Genomic DNA, 15257 nt, shown 5'->3' with positions numbered 1-15257 from the left:
CAATGGAAAGAAATCCCTATTATTCACCACGAAATTTCTCTCTAATACTATGTTTTAAATCAACATGTCTACAAGAATATTTACAATTTAATCACTAAACCTGTTTACATACACATGAAACCCATATGCCACTTGATCAAAAATTCAAAAACATAAGTAACAAATGATATTAAAATATATCACACACCTGATATCACATATGCCTATTGGTTTTCTGCAAGAGTGATACTCACAGACCTGGTGATCTTATTTATCACTTTCTCATTTGGTCCTGCCATCTTTTACAATCGATGCATGTATAACTCCAGCTCATTCTGCTCCTGACCAACCATTTAGATAATAAAATGTGAGGCTGGATGAACACAGCAGGCCAAGCAGCATCTCAGGAGCACAAAAGCTGACGTTTCGGGCCTAGACCCTTCATCAGAGAGGGGGATGGGGAGAGGGAACTGGAATAAATAGGGACAGAGGGGGAGGCGGACCGAAGATGGAGAGTAAAGAAGATAGGTGGAGAGGGTGTAGGTGGGGAGGTAGGGAGGGGATAGGTCAGTCCAGGGAAGACGGACAGGTCAAGGAGGTGGGATGAGGTTAGTAGGTAGCTGGGGGTGCGGCTTGGGGTGGGAGAAAGGGATGGGTGAGAGGAAGAACCGGTTAGGGAGGCAGAGACAGGTTGGACTGGTTTTGGGATGCAGTGGGTGGGGGGGAAGAGCTGGGCTGGTTGTGCGGTGCAGTGGGAGGAGGGGACGAACTGGGCTGGTTTAGGGATGCAGTAGGGGAAGGGGAGATTTTGAAACTGGTGAAGTCCACATTGATACCATTAGGCTGCAGGGTTCCCAGGCGGAATATGAGTTGCTGTTCCTGCAACCTTCGGGTGGCATCATTGTGGCACTGCAGGAGGCCCATGATGGACATGTCATCTAGAGAACGGGAGGGGGAGCGGAAATGGTTTGCGACTGGGAGGTGCAGTTGTTTGTTGCGAACTGAGCGGAGGTGTTCTGCAAAGCGGTCCCCAAGCCTCCGCTTGGTTTCCCCAATGTAGAGGAAGCCGCACCGGGTACAGTGGATGCAGTATACCACATTGGCAGATGTGCAGGTGAACCTCTGCTTAATGTGGAATGTCATCTTGGGGCCTGGGATGGGGGTGAGGGAGGAGGTGTGGGGACAAGTGTAGCATTTCCTGCGGTTGCAGGGGAAGGTGCCGGGTGTGGTGGGGTTGGAGGGCAGTGTGGAGCGAACAAGGGAGTCACGGAGAGAGTGGTCTCTCCGGAAAGCTGACAGGGGAGGGGATGGAAAAATGTCTTGGGTGGTGGGGTCGGATTGTAAATGGCGGAAGTGTCGGAGGATAATGCGTTGCATCCGGAGGTTGGTAGGGTGGTGTGTGAGAACGAGGGGGATCCTCTTGGGGCGGTTGTGGCGGGGGCGGGGTGTGAGGGATGTGTATGTTTACAATTTCCTATCTTCATTTTCCCCACCACAATGAATCATTTCACACTTCACATCAGGATATGACCATCTCTAATAAGAGACAATCTAACTGCTGCTCCTTGACATTCAATGGTGCCACTCATCATTGATTCACCCACTATTAATATCCCAGGGTTTATTATTGACCAGAAATTCAACTGGGCTCACCATTTAAACACAGTGGCCACAAGAGCAGGCCAGAAGCTATGAATACTGCGGTTAATAAGTCAGCTCCTGACTCCCTAAAACCTGTCCATCATCTACAAGGCACAAGTCAGGAGTGTGATGGAATACTCCCCACTTGCCTGGATGACAGCAGCTCCAACAACACTCAAGAAGCTTGACACCATCCAGGACAAAGTAGCCCACTTGATTGGCACCACATCCGCAAACATTCACTCCCTCCGCCACTGACACTCAGTAGCAGCAGTGTGTACTATCTGCTGGATGCATTGTGAAATTCACCAAAAGATCCTTAGACAGCTCTTTCTAAACTCACAACCACTTCCATCTAGAAGCAGTTAGACGGGAACACCACCACCTGGAAGTTCCCCTCCAAACTACGATTCATTCTGATTTGGAAAGGTATCGCTGTTCCTTCATTGTGGCTTGGTCAAAATCCTGAATTGCCTCTCTAATAGCACTGTGGGTCAACCCCACAGTAGGGGGACTGCAGCGGTTCAAGGAGGCAGCTCAGCAGCACCTTCTCAAGGGGCAACTAGGGACGGGCAATAAATGCTGGTCAGTCAGCGACGCCCACATCTCTCAAATGAGTAAATAAAACAAAAACTTTTCAGTCATAATGGGAACTGCAGATGCTGGAGAATCCAAGATAACAAAGTGTGAAGCTGGATGAACACAGCAGGCCAAACAGCATCTCAGGAGCACAAAAGCTGATGTTTCGGGCCCAGACCCTTCATCAGACCCCATCCAGCTCCACACTTTGTTATCTTAAAAACTTTTCAGTCGTAAGTTTCTTTTGTCATGCGTCCACCCATTCCGTTGAACCGTCTGTCCTCATGATGTCAATTGCCATCCTCCTGATAAATTTATTATAACTTCAAAATTGCAGATGACACAGCTTATGTTCTGTGCACCACAGTCTAAATTGTTCATGTGGATCAACAAATTCAGGGATCTTGAACCCAAACTCTGTTGGAATGAATGGGAAGTAAGGCCTTATGTTGTCTATGCCATAATTGAGCATAGTTTTCTCTTGCGTTACTAAACATTGTTGATCATGGGAGATAATGGGATTTCATGCAAATAAAACACAACTGTGCAGAGAGGGGAGACAAATGTTGGGTCTCCAAATCTAGAATGACACTGAACTAGTGAAGGTTGGAACTGCAGGAAGCCTAGGAGCCTTATTTCGGGAGCAGGCCATTCAACCCCTCAGCCCTGTCCTATTACTCAGCGAAATCATGACTGGCCTGCATTCGCAACCGAGTTCTGAAGAAGAGCCACCAGACTTGCTGAGTTTCTCCAGCAATTTCTGTTTTTGTTTGAAATGCCCACAGTTCTTTTCCACTTTTACCTAAATCTATTGGACTTAGAATGGTCCTAATGTTTTTGGTGTGAAATTTGGAGAAGCAAAGGTGTACAGTGGTAATGCCACTGGGCAAGTAGTGCAGAACCTCGCCCTAAATATTCTGGCGACGTGGTTTTAAATCTCGCCATGGCTTATGGTCAAATTTAAAATCAATAATAATCTATCCAACTGATGACCGAGTAACTATGGTCAATTGTTATAAAAGAAAAACCACCTGGTTCACTAATGTCCTTTAGGGAAAGAAATCTGAAGTCTTTACCTGGTCCGGCCAATGCATGACTCCAGACCTACAGCAATGTTATTGGCTTGTAACTGCCCTCTGGAAAAATAGGACTGAGCGACAAATACTGGTTTGACCAGCATCACCTGCATCCCATGAATTAACTTTTCAAAAAAGGTACAGGCTGACTGGGTACTTCCCAGCTCCCTTTGCTACAATCCCGATAGGTGGTCTTGGGATAGAAAGCAGCGAGCAAACCCAATTGGGCTCCTTTGTAAGGGCTGGGAAAGTCCTCCAGATAAATGCCGCGTTTTTCACTAGAATTCACCTGCAGGAAGCCATCAAACTCAGCTGGCCGGAGACAGGCTGGAGTTGGAGGAGGAGGTGCGAATGGAGGTAAGATCGAAGACAGCATTGCCTTCCATTCTTCCCCTGAAAGAGACCTACTCTGGAGGGGGATGGGATCAGCGAAACCACTCACTGACGCCTCCATCCAGTTCCTGAAGCAACATCCCCAGTTATCATTGAGAACGAGCCAGTGAGCCACATCGTCGAACCACTGCGACTGGTGACCCATTCCGATGGTGCTCTTGGGGAGGTGGTTCCAGCATCTGCAGCCAGTTTCAATGAAGTAGTGGTGGTATATTTCCAAGCGCAGATAGGAACCAGATGGTGGAGGTATTCCAATGAGACAGAGACCCGCTACCTTGTTGGAACAGCCTCAGTGAGTTGCCGCAGTGAAGTGTGTGGATAGCGCACGTCGCTGCCACTGGAGGTGATAGGTAGAGTGTCAATACATCCTGGATGATTTCGAGGTGCTCGAGTATTATTGGAGCTTCACCCATCCAGGAAAACAGAGGGCATTGTATCACTCACTTGCCTTGCGCCTTGTCAAATTTGAAATCAATAATAATCTATCCAATTGGACGATCAAATAACTTCGATCGACTGGCATTAAAAGAAAAAAAAACACACATCCGTTTGAATAATGTCCTTGTGGGGAGACAGGCCATGGGTAACTCGCTGTAAGTTCCTAGCCTCTGGAAAATACTGGCTGATGCTTCCTGTACAGTCAGTCAGTCGAACACACACACACACTGCACTTGCAGTATGTTCTTGATTTCTGAAAACCACCGAGGTTAAACATATTCTCAGCTGTGGTAAGCTGCAGAAATGGAACAATGGAGGAATCTTTGGGTGAATAAATTTTCCAATACAGGGGTCCCACGATCTAAAAAGTGGATGGGAAACAGCACATCTGCTAACGCAGACACGGGTGATGCTGTGGGCATTGAGGTGTGCCCAGAGGAAATCAGCAGGTCATTCTGACAACGGGGCAGATGTGGTGTTGGCACTTGGCTCCCTCCCGGCACTTGTCAGTCATGGCCTAGTTTCTCCTGTGCTGAAGGCGTTCAGATAAGCTCATGTTTCAGCCTTGAACTCATTCCTCGAACAGCCAGAGGGCTGAAGCCTCCACTCCAACATGCTTGCATCGGAGACAGTTCACAGCAGCTTCAGCCTGTCAATTCTGCGGATGAAATTGCCATCTGATGAAGAAAGGTCGGGCAGATTGGGCCTTCTAAACTTGTTGGAGTTCAGGAGAGCGGGAGGCGGCCTGACTGAAGTTCTCAGTGGGTTCAACAGTATGGACGCAGAGGGGGTGATGCCCCTCATCAGGGAATTGAGGACAAGGGGGAAGAGGTCTTAAAATGAAGGGTCTCCCATTTGAAATGGTGAAGAGGAAATTCTTCTCTTAGAGACAGGTGAACGTTTTGGGAGGTCCTACCCTCTGCCCACCTAAGAGAGCTGAAGATATTGAGACGTTGAATCTATTGATGGACTAACTGCAGGTGAATCAAAGACTGATTGACTTATTGTCACGTGTACTGAAATACAATGAAAAGCTTTGTTTATGAGCAGTACAGACAGATCATAGTAAGCAAAGGATGTACAGATCAAAATGACTTCGAGGTACGGGTTACACTGTTTAGGCCGTGCATGGTAGACAAGCTCATGGAAGCAAAGGGTCACTGGATTCGAAACGTTAACTCTGTGTTCCCTCTCCACAGATGCTGCCAAACCCGCTGAGATTCCACAAAGTCAAGCTGAGGCAGAGGTATCAGCCAGGACTTTCCTGAGAGGTACAGCAAGCTTGACAAAGGAGGATCAGAAATGGGCGCTTCCCTCTAACATTTTGAACAAGTCATTGCTGGGATGCACAGAGGATGTCAAAGGTGCTATATAAAAGCAAGGAGTTTCTCGTATTAATAGCCACCAGACAATTCCTGTATATCCCCAAACATACTTCCCCAGAAATTACTTACAATTGCAAACAGACACACATACACGCGCACACGACACCGACGCACGCACACGACACAGACACACAGACACACGCACGCACACGACACAGACACACGACACCGACGCACGCACACAACACAGACGCACGCGCACACACACAGACACGCACACGTCACAGAGACACAGACACACGCACGCGACACAGACACACGACACAGATGCGCGCACACGCACGCAGACACACGCACACGACACAGACACACACGCACACAGACACACAGACACACACACACACGACACAGACACACACACACGCACGCAGACACATGACACAGATGCGCGCACACGCACGCAGACACACGCACACGACACAGACACACACAGATGCAGGCAGTCACACGCACACGACACAGACACAGACAGACGCATGCACATGACACAGACACACACACACGCACGACCGCAGACACACGCACACGACACAGACACATGCACACGCACGCACACACAGATGCACACACACGCACGCAGACACAGACACGCACACACACGACACAGACACGGACACACACAACACAGACACGCACAAACACATCACACACAACACAGACACGCACAAACACATCACACACAACACAGACACGCACAAACACAACACAGACACGCACAAACACACACACAACACAGACACGCATGCACACAACACAGACACGCACAAACACACACACAACACAGACACGCACGCGCACACACAAACACAGACACGCACGCACACAACACAGACACGCACAAACATACACACAACAGACACGCATGCACACAACACAGACCCGCACAAACACAACACACACACGCACAAACATAACACACACACACACGCACGCACGCACAAACACATCACAGTCACACAGACATGCACAGACACACAGGCACACACAAACAGAACACACACATCACAGACACACAACACAGACACGCACGCACACAACACAGACACACACAAACACAACACACACAACACAGACACGCACAAACACAACACAGACATACAGACACACACACACAACATAGACACACAGACACACACACACAACATAGACACACAGACACACACACAACACAAACACACGCACAAACACATCACAGACACACAGACACGCACACACGCAACACAGACACGCACAAACACAGACACACAGGCACGCACAAACCCAACACACACATCACACACAACACAGACACGCACACACACAACACAGACACGCACAAACACAACACAGACACGCACAAACACAGACACAACACAGACACGCACAAACACATCACACAACACAAACACAGACAGACACACAGACACGCACACGCACAATACAGTCACGCACAAACACATCACACACAACACAGACATGCACAAACACACAACAGACACGCACAAACACACACACGCACAAACACCACAGACATGCACACACACCACAGACACGCACACACACACAGACACACACACACACACAACACAGACACGCACAACCACAGACACGCAAACACAGACACGCACACACACACACACACACACGCACACAACACAGACACACACACACAACACAGACACACACACACACCACAGACACACACACACACACAAAACACAGACACACAGACACACAACACAGACACAGACACACACACACACAACACAGACACAGACACACATACACAACACAGACAGACACACAGACACACATGCACAAACACAGACACGCACACACACATGCAACACAGACACACACACACATACAACAGAGACACACGCACATACAACACAGACACACACACACAAAACACAGACACACACACACAAAACACAGACACACACACACAAAACACAGACACACACACACAAAACACAGACACACACACACAACACAGACACACACAAACAACACACACACAACACAGACACAGACACACACACACAACACAGACACACACACACAACACAGACACACACACACACAAAACACACACACAAACACAACACAGACACGCACAACCACAGACACACAAACACAGACACGCACACACACACACACACACACACACACACACACACACAAAACACAGACACACACACAACACAGACACACACACACAACACAGACACACACAACACAGACACACACACAACACAGACACACACACAACACAGAAACACACACAACACAGACACACACACACAACACAGACACATACACACAGACACACACACACCACAGACACATACACACAGACACACACACACAACACAGACACACAACACAGACACACACACACACAACACAGACAGACATGCACGCACACAACACAGACACGCACAAACACAACACACGCACACACACCTCACACACACACACAACACAGACACACACACACACAAAACACAGACACACACACACAAAACACAGACACACACACACAAAACACAGACAAACACACAACAACAGACACACACACACACTACACACAACACAGAGACACACACACACTACACAGACATTACAGACACACAGACACGCACGCACACTGACATGCACAAACACAACACACACAACACAGACACACACACACAACACAGACACACACACACAACACAGACATACACACACACAACACAGACACACACACACACACAACACAGACACACACACAACACTCAAACAACACAGACACACACACAACACACACACACAACACAGACACACAGACACACACACACAACACAGACAGACACAACACAGACACAGACACACACACACACAACACAGACACACAACACAGACATCACAGACAGACAAACAGACACGCACGCACACAAAAAAGACACGCACACAGACAGCCACAAAAACAACACACACACACAGACACCTCACACACACACACAACACAGACACACACACACACACACAATACAGACATCACAGACAGACACACAGACACGCACGCACACAACAAAGACACACACAAACACAGACGGGCACAAACACAACACACACACACAGACACGCACAAACACCTCACACACACACACAACACAGACATACACACACAAAACACAGACACACACACACACACACACAACACAGACACACACATACACACAACACAGACACACACACACAGAACACAGACACACACACACAACACAGACACACACACACACAACACAGACACACACACACACAACACAGACACACACACACACAACACAGACACACACACACACAACACAGACACACACACACAACACGGACACAAACACACACACAACACAGATACACACACAACACAGATACACACACACACAACACAGACATGCACAAACAGAGACACGCACAAACACAACACAGACATCACAGACAGACAGACACGCACGCACACAACACAGACACGCACAAACACAACACACACACAGACACGCACAAACACCTCACACACACACAACACAGACACACACACACAACACAGACACACACACACACAACACAGACACACACAGACACACACAACACAGACATCACAGACAAACACACAGACACGCACGCACAGAACAAAGACACGCACAAACAAAGACACGCACAAACACAGACACGCACACACACAACACAGACACACACACACAACACAGACACAGACACACACACAACACAGACACACAGGCACACACACACAACACAGACACACACACAACACAGATACACACACACACAACACAGACACACACACAACACAGACACACACACACAAACACACACACACAAAACAGACACACGCACACAACACACACACACACACACACAACAAAGACAGACACAACACAGACACACACACACACAACACAGACAGACACACAGACACGCACGCACACAACAAAGACACAAACACAGACAGGCAAAAAAAACAACACACACACACAGACACGCACAAACACCTCACACACACACACGCAACACAGACACACACACACACAAAATACAGACACACACACACAAAACACAGACACACACACACACAACACAGACACACACACACAGACACACACACACAGAACACAGACACACACACACACACAACACAGACACACACAACACAGACACACACACACACACAACACAGACACAAACACAGACATGCACAAACAGAGACACGCACAAACACAACACAGACATCACAGACAGACAGACACGCACGCACACAACACAGCCACGCACAAACACAGACATGCACAAACACAACACACACACAGACACGCTCAAACACCTCACGCACACACAACACAGACACACACACAAAACACAGACACACACACACACACTACACACACACACAACACAGAGACACACACACAACACAGAGACACACACACAACACAGAGACACACACACACACACACAACACAGACACACACAACACAGACACACACACACACACAACACAGACACAAACAGAGACATGCACAAACAGAGACACGCACAAACACAACACAGACATCACAGACAGACAGACACGCACGCACACAACACAGCCACGCACAAACACAGACACGCACAAACACAACACACACACAGACACGCTCAAACACCTCACGCACACACAACACAGACACACACACACAACACAGAGACACACACACAACACAGAGACACACACACACACACAACACAGACATCACAGACAGACACACAGACACGCACGCACACAGACATGCACAAACACAACACACACACACACAAACACACACACACAACACAGACACACGCACACAACACACACACACACAACAAAGACAGACACAACACAGACACACACACACACAACACAGACACACAGACACACACACACAACACAGACACACACACACAACACACACACACAACACAGACAGACACAACACAGACACACACACACAACACAGACACACAACACAGACATCACAGACAGACACACAGACACGCACGCACACAACAAAGACACGCACAAACACAGACAGGCACAAACACAACACACACACACACCTCTCACACACACACACACAACACAGACACACACACACACAAAACACAGACACACACAGACAAAACACAGACACACACACACAAAACACAGACACACAACACAGACACACACACACCACACAGACACACACACACACACAACACAGACACACACACACAGACACACAGACACACAACACAGACACACACATATACACAACACAGACACACACACACAGAACACAGACACACACACACACACAACACAGACACACACACACACACAACACAGACACACACACACACACAACACAGACACAAACACTGACATGCACAAACAGAGACACGCACAAACAGAGACACGCACGCACACAACACAGACACACACAAACACAGACACGCACACACACAACACACACAGACACGCACAAACACCTCACACACACACACAACACAGACACACACACACAACACAGACACACACACACAAAACACAGACACACACACAACACAGACACACAGACACACACACACACACACACACAACACAGACATCACAGACAGACACACAGACACGCACACACACAACAAAGACACGCACAAACACAGACACGCACACACACAACACAGACACACAGACATACACACTACACACACACACACACACACACAAAACACACAGACACACAGACACACAACACAGACACAGACAGACACGCACACGCACCACACAGACAACACAGACAGACACACAGACATGCACACACACAACACAGACACACACACACAACACAGAAACACACACACAACACAGACACACACACACAACACAGACATCACAGACAGACACACAGACACGCACGCACACAACAAAGACACGCACAAACACAGAACACGCACACACACAACACAGACACACATACACACAAACAACACAGACACACACACACACAACACAGACATCACAGACAGACAGACACGCACACACACAACACAGACACACAAACACACACACAACACAGACACACACACAACACAGACACACACACACACAACACAGACACACACACAACACAGATACACACACACAACACACACACACACACACAACACAGACATCACAGACAGACAGACACGCACACACACAACACAGACACACAAACACACACACAACACAGACACACACACAACACAGACACACACACACAACACAGACACACACACAACACAGACACACACACACAACACAGACACACACACACACAACACAGACACACACACACACACACACACACACACACAACACGGACACAGACACACACACACACACACACACACACAACACAGACACACACACACACACACAACACAGACATCACACACAGACAGACACGCACACACACAACACAGACACACAAACACACACACACACACGCAACACAGACACACAAACACACACAACACAGACACACACACAACACAGATACACACACACACAACACCGACACACACACAACCACAACACACACACACAACCACAACACACACACACACAACACAGACACACACACACACAACACAGACACACACACACAACACACACACACACAACACAGACACACACACACACAACACAGACACACACACACACAACACAGACACACACACACACACACAGACACACACACACACACAACACAGACATCACAGACAGACAGACACGCACGCACACAACACAGACACGCACAAACACCTCACACACACAACACAGACACACACACACACACAACACAGACACACACACACACAACACAGACACACACACACACAACACACAGACACACACACACAACACAGACACACACAACACAGACACACACAACACAGACACACACACACACACAACACAGACATCACACACAGACAGACACGCACACACACAACACAGACACACAGACACACACACAACACAGACACACAGACACACACACAACACAGACACACACACAACACAGATACACACACACACAACACAGACACACACACAACCACAACACACACACACACAACACAGACACACACACACAACACAGACACACACACACAACACAGACACACACACACACACAACACAGACACACACACACACAAACACACACAACACAGACACACACACACACACACAACACAGACACACACACACACACACAACACAGACACACACACACACACACACACAACACAGACACACACACACACACACAACACAGACACACACACACACAACACAGACACACAGACACACACACACACAACACAGACATCACAGACAGACAGACACGCACGCACACAACACAGACACGCACAAACACAGACACGCACAAACACCTCACACACACAACACAGACACGCACAAACACCTCACACACACAACACAGACACACACACAAACAACACAGACACACACACACACAAAACACAGACACAGACACACACACACACACAAAACACACAGACACGCACAAACACCACGCACACAAACACAGACACACACAGACACACACAACACAGACACACACACCCAACACAGACATACACACACAACACAGACACACACACACACAACACAGACATCACAGACAGACACACAGACACGCACGCACACAACACAGACACGCACAAACACAGACACGCACACACACAACACAGACACGCACAAACACAGACACGCACAAACACAACACACACACACACAGACACACACAAACACCTCACACACACAACACAGACACACACACACAACACAGACACACATACACACAACACAGACATCACAGACAGACACACAGACACGCACGCACACAACAAAGACACGCACAAACACAGACACACACACACACAACACAGACACACACACACACAACACAGACACAACACACACACACAGACACACACACACACAACACAGACATCACAGACAGACAGACACGCACGCACACAACACAGACACGCACAAACACAACTCACACACACAGACACGCACAAACACCGCACACACACAACACAGACACAAAGACACACACAACACAGACACACACACACACAACACAGACATCACAGACAGACACACAGACACGCACGCACACAACAAAGACACGCACAAACACAGACACGCACACACACAACACAGACACACACACACACACACACACACACACACACACAGACACACACACAACACAGATACACACACACACACAACACAGACACACACACACACACACAACACAGACACACACACAACACAGACACACACACACACAACACAGACACACACACAACACAGATACACACACACACACAACACAGACACACACACAGACACACACACAACACAGACACACACACACAACACACACACACACACAACACACACACACACACACAGACATACAGACACACACACACACACAACACAGACATCACAGACAGACAGACACGCACGCACACAACACAGACATGCACAAACACAGACACGCACAAACACAACACACACACACACAGACACGCACAGACACCTCACACACACAACACAGACACACAGACACACAACACAGACACACACACACAAAACAGACACACACACACAAAACACAGACACACACACACACACACACACACTACACACACACACACACAAAACACACAGACACACACAAAACACACAGACACGCACAAACACCACGCACACACACAACACAGACACAGACAGACACGCACACACACCACACAGACAGACACACAGACACGCACACACACAACACAGACACACACACACACAACACAGACACACACACACACACAACACAGACACACACACAAAACACGGACACAGACACACACACACACACACACACAACACAGACACACAACACAGACATCACAGACACACAGACACGCACGCACACAACACAGACACACACACACACAACACAGACACACACACACAACACAGACACACACACACACACAACACACGGACACAGACACACACACACACACACACAACACAGACATCACAGACACACAGACACGCACGCACACAACACAGACACACACACACAACACAGAGACACACACACAACACAGAGACACACACACACACAACAAAGACATCACAGACAGACACACAGACACGCACGCACACAGACATGCACAAACACAACACACACACACACACACACAAACACACACACACACAACACAGACACACGCACACAACACACACACACACACACAACAAAGACAGACACAACACAGACACACACACACACAACACAGACACACAGACACACACACACACACACAGACACACACACACAACACAGACACACACACACAACACACACACACAACACAGACAGACACAACACAGACACACACACACAACACAGACACACAACACAGACATCACAGACAGACACACAGACACGCACGCACACAACAAAGACACGCACAAACACAGACAGGCACAAACACAACACACACACACACCTCACACACACACACACACACAACACAGACACACACACACACAAAACACAGACACACACAGACAAAACACAGACACACACACACAAAACACAGACACACAACACAGACACAC

General features: G+C 48.1%; 1 protein-coding gene across 6 annotated transcripts in view; it reads right to left on the bottom strand.

Annotated features, from left to right (window-relative positions):
* srgap3 (SLIT-ROBO Rho GTPase activating protein 3) overlaps positions 1–15257 on the bottom strand; it is a 237063-nt gene that overhangs the window by 87441 nt on the left and 134365 nt on the right. The gene's annotated exons all lie outside the window — the stretch shown is intronic.

This window comes from Stegostoma tigrinum, chromosome 11, assembly GCF_030684315.1.
Source record: "Stegostoma tigrinum isolate sSteTig4 chromosome 11, sSteTig4.hap1, whole genome shotgun sequence".
In the NCBI taxonomy this organism is placed as follows: Eukaryota; Metazoa; Chordata; class Chondrichthyes; order Orectolobiformes; family Stegostomatidae; genus Stegostoma; species Stegostoma tigrinum.
The sequence above is the reverse complement of the archived record's forward strand: the minus strand, read 5'-3'. Positions and strand labels throughout refer to the sequence as shown.